Genomic DNA, 11,612 nt, shown 5'->3' on the forward strand with positions numbered 1-11,612 from the left:
ATGGCCGACAGCACGGCAGAAATGAGAGACCAGGCAGGCAGATCACAGGGAGACTATAGACATCCTTCACGTTCTGGTCACTTCCATCAACCGACTGGTGGAGAACACGGCATGCCAGTCACAGAGTATTCACAACATGTCGGAGACCCAGCAACATTCCGCAGCCAGCACACAGATCATTGCAACAACACTCCAGATGATCTACGACAAACTCCCAGAGCCAGCTCAACAACATGCTGGTCAACCACCACATCCGCCACCACAAGCCACACTGACGCCTCCTGCCCTTGCTCCACCACAACCCTGGTATGGACAGTCACAGCAGTACCAAGGGTATACAGGGATGCACCCCATCTACCAGATGCCTCCACCACTAACACCGACCTCAACATCTACACCAGTGCGGCCACCAAGGCCAGTACAATGTACGCAACAGCCGCAAGGACACCGTCACCACATCAGGAGGAAGAGGATCAGGACAGCCCCCACACACGATAGCACGGTTGTATTATTTCATTATTTGAAATGTTATTTTTCCTGCTTCCCCTTTTCTCCATCCCACTAATTTGTTTTTTTTTTTCTTTGTATTGTTTTAATTTAATATGTATTCCCCCCACCCCTGACCAGGTACTACCAAGGAGCTATGTCTAGACATACATGCGTGGGCATTTTATGAGTGTGGTAACTGATGAAAGCTCCTTGTGGTTACAGATATGATGGGCCAAAGAGCAAATCTGATACCAAATGTTTTTTTTTTTTTAAACCCCTTAGGTGAAAAGTTGTGTAAATTAAGCATTCACTTTGTCACACGCCAGAGGCGCGTTCGCCGCGCTTACCCCTGCGTGCTTGCTGGTCTGTGTTGCGGCCTCCGCCTTCGGTGGTCCACAGGCTCCGGCGTCTGGCTGGCGCGGCTCCCGGCGGTTCTCCGGGGTAGGGGCGCCGCCATGACACCCGGCATCACGTAGGCGGGGAGCAGGTGACGTCATTAGACTGTTCCGCCAATCCAGCGGAGGCGGGAGATTCAAAGTCAGACGCCGGGCAGAGCCTCGGTGCCTGAGTATCGTCTCTTTTCCGAAGTGGATGCCAGAGCTCCCGTACGCAGTGTGTTTCCCAGCAGCTATACTCCTTTGCACCTAGCATTCAGGGTGACTTCCTGCAGCACAGTCTCCAGTGATCCGAGCAACTAGTGTGTTCCTCTGCAGTGCAGTTGCCAGCGCTCCCTGGATTCAGCAAGGCCTGCGGGCCAAACCAACCTTAGTGCTTCCAGCGTTCAGTGTCAATTACCATCGCTCACAAGTTCTTCATTCATCAGAGTCCTTAAACACCGCTCACCAATTCTTCAGTGTCATTTATCATCACTCACAAGTTCTTCATTCATCAGTGTCTTTAAACACCGCTCACCAATTCTTCAATGTCATTTACCATCGCTCACAAGTTCTTCCTTCATCAGTGTCTTTAAAACATTGTTCACCAATTCTTCAGTGTCATTTACCATCGCTCACAAGTTCTTCATTGATCTGTGTCTTTAAACATCGCTCACAAATTCTTCAGTGTTCTTCTTCTTTGCTCATGAATTCTTCAGTTACTTTTTGACATTGCCTACAAGTACACGCTCTTTCATGTGCCGCTGTATTGCTCCCTTTCTTTAATAAAGTTCCTCGGCATTCTTTTACCAAACCTAACTATTAGAGTCTTGTATGAGGAAATCCTATATCCGACCATCCCTGCTCCGACCCACCTGTGGTTCCTATTCCCGACCATCGGAAGAACCCCCGAGTCCACAACATCCCCAACCCAGGTCAGTGACAGTAGTAAACTCAGGCCCCATGGACCCGGGGGATCGGAACCCAGAGGCAAGTACCATCCAGGATCTGGTTTCCTGAGTTCAAAGTCAGGAGACGGCACAATGCCAAGTGATGCAGTATCTCCAGGAGTTATCTGGTCGGCTGGATCAAATTCAGGCTTCTCTGGCTTCAGTAGTCCCGGCTCCAGCTCCAGTACCCGCTCCCGTAGTTGTCCCTGGTAATGTTCAATCCTTGCCCGGAACCAGGTCACGCCTTCAGCTCCTCACTCCTTCTCGCTATAACGGGAATCCAAAGAATTGCCGTGGTTTTCTCAACCAATGCGAGGTACATTTTGAACTTCTCTCACACAACTTCCCCACAGATCGGTCCAAGGTGGCATACATTATTTCCTTGCTTGAAGGTTCAGCGTTGGATTGGGTGTCTCCGTTATGGGAGTGTTCTGACCCGTTGGTGTCCAGTTACACCAGCTTTATCACGTCATTCCGTAGGATCTTCGATGAGCCCGGCAGAACGACCGCTGCTTCTTCGGATTTGCTCCGAGTCCGACAAGGCTCCCGTTCAGTGGGACAGTATGTGATTCATTTCCAAACCATAGCTTCGGAACTGCGCTGGAATAATGATGCTCTCTGGGCCGCTTTCTGGAATGGGCTCTCTGACCGTCTAAAGGACGAACTGATCACTAGGGACTTGCCAGATTCCTTAGAAGAGTTGATCTCACTCTGTGTAAAGGTAAATCTTCGTATGCAGGAACGAGGTGGTGAACGTAGTCGGACTGAACGATCCAGATTCCGGTCTCTCCCGACTAAGCAAACGATTACTCCAAGTCCAGACGAACCTATGCAAATTAATCGATCTCGGCTGTCCCCGGAAGAACGACAGCGCCGTCGTGAGGGTAGACTCTGCCTCTACTGTGGAGCTGCAGATCACTTTCTCAAGTTTTGTAAGTCCCATCCTGGAAAACGGGCAGTCCTAGCTTGTTCCGGAGGAGTCGAGTTAGGGGTTACATCTAAACCTTCTCCGACAGTGGACTGTTTACTCTCCGTGTCCTTGTTTTCTGGGTCTATAGCCAAACCTGTTAAGGCCCTGCTGGACTCCAGGGCTGCAGGAAATTTTGTTTCTCTTTCTTGCGTTCAAAAACTGGGTTTACAGTTACAATCCGTTGAACGACCTATTACGCTGACTGCCATCAATGGTACCCAAATTTCTAATGGTCTTATTTCAAGTCGCACAGTGCCAATCAAACTGCAGGTTGGAGTTCTACATCAAGAACATCTGGAGTTCCTAGTGATTCGGGAGATGCCTCACGATCTGGTTCTTGGTCTTCCTTGGCTTAAAGTACACAACCCCCACGTCGACTGGAAGTCGTCACAAATAGTATCTTGGAGTTCATTCTGTCATTCTAATTGTCTCACTCCTGTTTATCCGCTCCGTGTATCTTCCAAGTCGGATGAGGAGCTCATTCCGGAGGCCTATCGTGAGTTCGCAGACGTGTTTTCAGAACAGGCGGCCGATCAGTTACCACCCCATAGACCCTGGGACTGTCCCATTGAGCTAATCCCAGGTAAGATGCCACCCCGGGGGCGCATTTATCCTTTGTCATTGCCCGAGACCCAAGCCATATCGGACTATATCAAGTCTAATCTGCAGAAAGGATTCATTCGCCCCTCTACTTCCCCGGCGGGAGCAGGCTTCTTTCTTGTGAAGGACGGAGGGTTGAGGCCATGCATTGACTACCACGGCTTAAATGAGATCACCATTAAGAACAAATATCCTTTGCCGCTCATCACAGAACTATTTGATAGGGTTCGCGGAGCCCATGTCTTCACGAAGCTCGACTTAAGGGGAGCTTATAATTTGATTCGTATTCGACAGGGGGACGAATGGAAGACGGCCTTCAATACCAGGGATGGGCATTACGAATATCTGGTAATGCCGTTTGGGCTCAGTAATGCCCCTGCCGTCTTCCAAGGTTTTGTGAATGAAATCTTCCGAGATATGATATACCTAAGTGTAGTGGTATACTTGGATGACATTCTGATATTTTCTAAGAATCTCACGGAGCATAGAATTCAGGTCAAGGAGGTACTTCATCTACAAAGGAATCATCTCTACGGTAAGATCTCCAAATGTACCTTTGAGGTTCCTTCAATTCCATTTCTTGGTTACGTCATCTCAGGTACGGAGCTTCGCATGGATCCGGAAAAACTCGCTGCTATTCGGGACTTGACTCAGCCTCTTTCTTTGAAAGCGGTACAAAGGTTTCTGGGTTTTGCAAATTACTACTGGAAATTCATAAAGGGATTCTCTACCATTGTGGCACCTATTACTGCTCTAACCAAAAAGGGGTCTGACCCAAGTCACTGGTCTTCTGAAGCTGTCGCAGCGTTCGCTCAGTTGACAGCAGCCTTTATGTCCGCTCCGGTACTCCAGCAACCGAATTTTTCAAAACCATTCTTCTTGGAGGTCGATACTTCCTCGGTCGGCATCGGTGCCGTGCTTTCACAGTACTCCTCTGACAGGAAGTTGCATCCATGTGGTTTCCATTCTCGCAAGTTCTCTCCTGCTGAACGAAACTACACCATCGGAGATCAGGAACTCTTGGCAATAAAATCTGCCCTGGAAGAATGGAGATATCTATTGGAAGGTGCTAAACACCTAATTACGATTTATACAGATCACAAGAACTTGCTGTATCTCAAGACAGCCCAGTGCTTGAATCCCTGTCAAGCTAGATGGGCACTCTTCTTCACTCGATTCTCATTTGTCATTAAGTACCGGTCCGGGATGCTTAACACCAAAGCTGATGCTTTATCTCGCTCCTTGACTGCTTCAGATGAGGAGAACCCCGTTGGAAAGACTTTGATTCTCAGTCCAGTTTCTATTTCAGCAGCTCCCACCGCTCTGGGTCCTCCTCCTGGGAGAATGTCTGTGCCAGCTAAATTCCGATCAAGGTTGTTGCAGTGGGCTCATATTTCCAAGTTTTCCGTCATCCTGGAGTTCAAAAGATGTGGGAGTTTCTACGAAGATCTTACTGGTGGGACACTATGAAGAAGGATATTCAAAGTTATGTCAACTCATGTCCTCAGTGTGCTCAGCACAAAACTCTTCATTTGCCTCCTGCGGGGTTGTTGCATCCACTGTTCATTCCTAAGAGGCCTTGGACCCATATCTCTATGGACTTTGTTACTGAATTGCCCCTCTCCAAGGGTCACAATACCGTCTGGGTAATTATTGACCGTTTCTCTAAGATGGCACATTTTGTACCTTTGACTGGGTTACCATCAGCTCCCAAGTTGGCTTTGTTATTTATCCGGGAACATTTCCGCCTGCACGGGTTACCACAGGAAATCGTCTCTGATCGGGGGGTACAGTTCACTGCAAGATTCTGGAGAGCCCTCTGTACAGTCTTACAAATAAAACTCAAGTTTTCATCCGCTTACCATCCACAAACCAATGGGCAAACTGAACGCGTCAATCAAGATTTAGAGACTTTTCTCCATGTTTACCTATCTCCCTCGCAAGATGATTGGGTGGAACTGTTGCCATGGGCCGAGTTTGCCCATAATCATCTGTACCACTCTTCGACCGGTGAGTCCCAATTTTTCATTAATTATGGATTTCATCCCCAAGTTCCAGAATTACCCATTTGTCCTCCGGTGGATGTTCCTGCTGCAGCCTCTACTCTCCGGCACTTCAGTCAAATTTGGAGTCGAGTCCATGCTAACCTCAAGAGAGTCTCCAGCCGTTATAAGTTATTTGCGGATAGGAAGCGACTAGCAGCTCCCCAATATAAGGTTGGTGACGGGGTATGGCTCTCTACCCGCAATCTTCGGTTAAGGGTGCCCACTATGAAGTTCGCTCCGAGTTTTATTGGTCCTTATCCCGTGTTACAAGTCCTGAACCCGGTTGTCTGCAAATTGGGATTGCCTTCCCACCTCCGGATACCAAATTCCTTCCATGTGTCTCTCCTTCGCCCCCTTATTTTAAACCGGTTCCATTCAAAGTCCCCGAGGCCAACCTCTGCAGAGACTGAAGCTGGAACGGACTTTGAAATCAAAGCTATTCTTGACTCTCGTTATCTTCACAAGAATCTACAGTATTTGGTGGAGTGGAAAGGTTTTGGCCCCGAGGAGAGGAGCTGGGTCAAGGCTACGGAAGTTATGGCTCCCCGACTGGTGCGGATCTTCCATTCCAGACATCCAACAAAACCTGGGAAGTGTCCGGGGGCCACTCCTGGAGGAGCGGGTACTGTCACACGCCACGCTTACCCCTGCGTGCTTGCTGGTCTGTGTTGCGGCCTCCGCCTTCGGTGGTCCACGGGCTCCGGCGTCTGGCTGGCACGGCTCCCGGCGGTTCTCCGGGGCAGGAGAGCCGCCATGACACCCGGCATCACGTGGGCGGGGAGCAGGTGACATCATCAGACTGTTCCGCCAATCCAGCGGAGGCGGGAGATTCAAAGTCAGACGCCGGGCAGAGCCTCGGTGCCTGAGTATCGTCTCTTTTCCGAAGTGGATGCCAGGGCTCCCGTACGCAGTGTGTTTCCCAGCAGCTATACTCCTTTGCACCTAGCATTCAGGGTGACTTCCTGCAGCACAGTCTCCAGTGATCCGAGCAACTAGTGTGTTCCTCTGCAGTGCAGTTGCCAGCGCTCCCTGGATTCAGCAAGGCCTGCGGGCCAAACCAACCTTAGTGCTTCCAGCGTTCAGTGTCAATTACCATCGCTCACAAGTTCTTCATTCATCAGAGTCCTTAAACACCGCTCACCAATTCTTCAGTGTCATTTATCATCGCTCACAAGTTCTTCATTCATCAGTGTCTTTAAACACCGCTCACCAATTCTTCAGTGTCATTTACCATCGCTCACAAGTTCTTCATTCATCTGTGTCTTTAAACATCGCTCACAAATTCTTCAGTGTTCTTCTTTGCTCATGAATTCTTCAGTAACTTTTTGACATTGCCTACAAGTTCACGCTCTTTCATGTGCCGCTGTATTGCTCCCTTTCTTTAATAAAGTTCCTCAGCATTCTTTTACCAAACCTAACTATTAGAGTCTTGTATGAGGAAATCCTATATCCGACCATCCCTGCTCCGACCCACCTGTGGTTCCTATTCCCGACCATCGAAAGAACCCCCGAGTCCACAACATCCCCAACCCAGGTCAGTGACACATTTTTGTGTTGCTTGAGCATTCACTAGTATTTTTTTAAATTCTTTATAGGAATGGTTGACAAAGAGGCGTGGACAGCGTTGTTCGTGTTGTGCTTGCAAAGGTGAGTAATGCCATGTTTCACTATACACACACTTACACAAACCTTGTCCCGCCTGCACTTGGGGAACCACACAGTCCAGCAATGGGTTTTTCTGGGCTGCGTGGTTGCACAGGTGCAGGCATGTAAAAGTGCAGACTACTGACACCACGACTCTTCCACTTTGGCCCGCCTGCCCTTGGGGAACCACACAGTCCAGCAAAACCCATTGCTGGACTGTGTGGTTCCACAAGTGCAGGCGTGGCAAAGTGCAGACTACTGACACCGTGACTCTTCCACTTTGGCCCGCCTGCCCTTGGGGAACCACACAGTCCAGCAAAACCCATTGCTGGACTGTGTGGTTCCACAAATGTTCTTGGAAAAAGAATGTGAATGTGACATCATTACAGTGCCCTTTACTTAAGTCTGAATTTCTGTTTTTTTTCTAGATATCTACACAAGAACAAGGAATGTATGAAGAACAAACACTTTTTTTTTGTTTTATTACAATTTTTTTTTTCTGAACAATACAAAATACAACTGTTTAATTTTCTTCAATAAAATTATCAATTTTTAGAAGTTTTGTGTTTTTTCTTTAAAATATAGTAAATGTAATTTACAATAGGGCATTTAAGGGATACGGTGGTATTGAAGGTCTTGAGGTAGGCCGTCATGGTAGAGGGGGTACTTTAGCGTCACTTTACACTGGAGAGGGCACTTTTATCTTTGGGAGGGCTACTCCGTGAAACCTGCGGAAGAGATAAAGGATTCATTTCAAGGTATTTGAAAGCGTGTCATCCATCCTGGAAAAGAATAACAGCAGGTACCAGCAACATTGCACAAACAAACAGGTTACACCTACAAGAGGGAGGTTGGGCCAATACAGCTCACCTGAAGGGTCTCTTTGTAACATGGTGGTGGGGGAGGTCCACATCACAAGTAGGCCGTCCATGGTAGAGGGGGGGGTACTGTAGCATCACTTGACTTCCTGAGAGGGTACTTTTAACTTTGGGATGGCTACTCCGTGAAACCTGCGGAAGAGAAAAAGAATTAATTTCAAGGTATTTGAAAGCGTGTCATCCATCCTGGAAAAGAAGAACAACAGGTACCAGCAACATTGCACAAACACACAGGTTACACCGACAAGAGGGAGGTTGGGCCAATACATTTCACCTGAAGGGTCTCTTTGTAACATGGCGGTGGGGGAGGTCCACATCACAAGTAGGCCGTCCATGGTAGAGGGGGGACTATAGCATCACTTTACACAGGAGAGGGTACTTTGGCCTTGGGAGGGCTACTCCATGAAACCTGTGGAAGACAAAAAGGATTAATTTCAAGGTACTTGGAAACGTGTCATCCCTCCAGAAAAACAACAACAGGTACCAGCAACATTACACAATCACAGGTTCCACCGACAAGAGGGAGGTTGGGTCCCTGCATCTCACCTGAAGGGTCTCTTTGTAACATGGTGGTGGGGGAGGTCCACATCACAAGTAGGCCGTCATGGTAGAGGGGGGACTGTAGCGTCACTTTACATCCGGAGAGGGTACTTTTAACTTTGGGAGGGCTACTCCATGAAACCTGCAGAAGAGAAAAAGGATTAATTTCAAGGTATGTGAAAGCGTGTTATCCATCCGGTAAAAGAAGAACAGCAGGTACCAGCAACAATGCACAAACACACAGGTTACACCGACAAGAGGGAGATTGGGCCAATACATCTCACCTGAAGGGTCTTTTTGTAACATGGCGGTGGGGGAGGTCCACATCACAAGTAGGCCGTCATGGTAGAGGGGGGACTGTAGCATCACTTTACACCGGAGAGGGTACTTTGACCTTGGGAGGTCTACTCCATGACACCTGTGGAAGACAAATAGGATTAATTTCAAGGTACTTGGAATCGTGTCATCCCTCCTGAAAAGCAACAACAGGTACCAGCAACAGATTCCACCGACAAGACGGATGTTGGGTCCCTGTATCTCACCTGAAGGGTATCTTTGTAACATGGCAGTGGGGGAGGTCCACATCACAAGTAAGCCGTCAACAGGAACAGGAATCCAAAAAGAAATCCGTAAACAGGAATCAAAAAAGGGGTAAACAAACCAAACTGACAAATCAATGACAACCCATCAACAGGATGCAACTTGAGGATAAAACTGTCAACAGGACAAAACTCTGGAATAAAAAAAAAAAATAAAAGACATTGATTTAATGGAAAATATGACACACTGATTTTACATGAAAATACAAATTTTACAAGTATACTCACAGGCTGAGGAAAAATAAGTCTGGATTAAATGACTTCTAGCTTCATCTCCTTCGTCCATACCCACAGATGGAGCAAAGCCCTGCTACAAATAGTCACCGGAAAACGGTTTGCAACACAAATGTTGTGTAGAATACAAATGTTATGAGCCACGGCTGTGGCTTATTTCCATTTTTGCATTTTGGTTATGTATTTTATGTTATACTTCTGTTCATGTTCCCCGTGGGTGTCATGGGGTGCTCGGAGCTCACCCTTAAGGAGGGGATACTGTTATGAACCACAGGTAGTGGTTCATTCCTATTTTATGTTTATAAAGTTGTCTTGCATGCCAGGATTTCCTGTTACTCTGTTTTAGAATACTCTTGTCTGCTGCCGCTGGTGAGTCTGTGTAATTGCAGCTTGTTCCCATGTGTTCAGCCTCACCTGGCTGCTAATTGCATCTTGTCAGTTTGGAGTCATGCAACAGGGCAGCTGCATGAGATTATTAATTAGGCCTCTCTGTTATATGCTGGCTGACTGCAATTCACAGACGCTGATGATATTTCTGGGTATCCGGTCTGCTTGAGTTCTGAGCTTGGTTCCTGCTAGTTCCTGAGCTTCCTGTGTCGATTCCTGAGTCAGTCCCTGTGTCGATTCCTATGTCTGATCCCGTGTCCTGCCGTGAGGCGTTCCTGTCCTGAGGTCCAGTGCCTTTGCCTGTGCCTGGTCAAGTTTCTGGCTTCTTGGTGTCCACCGGTCTTTTCGTTTGGGATTCTGCCTGTCCTCCAGTTCTAAGAGTCTGTGTCAGCAGCATTGGGAGTTCCTGTCCGTTTGCCAGTATTCGTACCGGTTCCGTGAGTAGCAGCTCTGCCGCGTCCGTCGGCCTAGGCCGCTGTATTCCATTATTATTTCTGTCACTGGTGTTTTGCAGAGGGTTCTGCTTATGCTGTCACCGCCGGTACACAAAAGTATTGTGTGGGCGTGTGGTCAGCATTTCCTTTGTTGTTCTTTTCCTTTGGCGGCAAGCTGCACATACATTTAGTTTTAGGCTAGTTAGTAGCCCCTGGCTTTGGTTGTTTCAGTAAGAGGGCCCCTTGTTATCACCCTGTCTTGGTACACTCTTTGTCTCTCATTAAGACCTGAGGGGGCATCGAAGTTGGGCAGACGTAATCTGCCCTTCAAACGCGGCTGCCATGGGCTCAAGCAACCATAGTCTCGCAAGAGTGTACTGACAGCACGGGCGAGACAACGGAGATAGGGCGCCAGGGGCTATTCCCTTTCCATTCCCCTTTCCCAGCATTACGTTCCAGTGCTCCGGTCCTTGCAATAAGATCTCCTCAGACCAGAGTGCTGGAATCATAACATTATCACCAGCCATACCACAAAAAAGAAATAAAACTTTTTTTCTTTTTTGGCCCAGTGTCTAGTCTAGAATCCAGTCCGGTGTTTAGAATCCAGTCCGGTGTTAGAATCCAGTCCAGTGTTTACAAAAAAAAAAATCCAGTCCGGTGTTTAAAAAAAAAAAAAAAGTCTTGTTTTGTTTAGCAAAAATTTAGTCCTGCCTTGTCTAGTCCTGCCTTGTCTAGTCCTGCCTTGTCTAGTCTTGTCTAGTTTTAAATCCTCCTATGTCTACTATGCAAGCCCTGCAGGCATCTCTCGCAGCCCTGAACTCTGTTTTCAGTGCTTTGAGACTAGAGCGACTAGAAGTTTTGCAGCAATCCCTAAAGCAACTGCAAAACCTTCTGACTAAAATCTTGCTCATCTTGCCAGAAGTCGTTGAGAGTACATCTATCTCTAAAGAGACTCTTGTTCACAGTATGGTGACAAGAGAATCCTCTGGTTTAATTGAAGAGAAAAGGTTTAAAAGTTTTCTGCGGCCCAGGCTCTCAGAAGAGGAGCGTCTGCGTCGCAGAAACTTAAACTTATGCCTACATTGTGGGGGTTTAGGCCACTATCTGCAGACCTGTGAGTTGCGCAAGCCAAAGTGTGGTGACGAGTCTTGACCTCTGGCCAAGTTGAGTCAGGATACAAGACCTACTCCTGTCTCTACTGTGGCAGAGGTACTTGTCACACAACCCACACTAAAAAGCTCTCTGTCCTATAATTGGGGTCCTTGGGCAAGGGAGCCCCATTATAGATTTAGGAATCAAAAGAGAATGTTTCTCTCCTCTCTTGAGGTTCCTGTTGAAGCAGAGTTGCAAGCCCCTGGAGTGGTGCCCGATGCCCAGGGTCCTGGAGTGGTGCCCGATGCCCAGGGTCCTGGAGTGGTGCCCGATGCCCAGGGTCCTGGAGTGGTGCCCATTGCCCAGGTTTCTGGAG

The 11,612-nt window shown here is 47.9% G+C and overlaps 1 long non-coding RNA gene across 1 annotated transcript; it reads right to left on the reverse strand.

The window, feature by feature from the left end:
* Positions 1 to 7,599: 7,599 nt before the first annotated feature.
* On the reverse strand, positions 7,600 to 11,327 carry LOC135062492 (uncharacterized). Its single transcript, XR_010248891.1, has 6 exons — positions 9,033 to 11,327; positions 8,775 to 8,908; positions 8,497 to 8,632; positions 8,225 to 8,359; positions 7,943 to 8,082; positions 7,600 to 7,800 (listed from the first exon to the last, which is right to left on the reverse strand). It is a non-coding gene; the product is annotated as an uncharacterized LOC135062492 (long non-coding RNA).
* Positions 11,328 to 11,612: the final 285 nt, after the last annotated feature.

This window comes from Pseudophryne corroboree, chromosome 1 (assembly GCF_028390025.1).
Source record: "Pseudophryne corroboree isolate aPseCor3 chromosome 1, aPseCor3.hap2, whole genome shotgun sequence".
Taxonomy (NCBI): Eukaryota; Metazoa; Chordata; class Amphibia; order Anura; family Myobatrachidae; genus Pseudophryne; species Pseudophryne corroboree.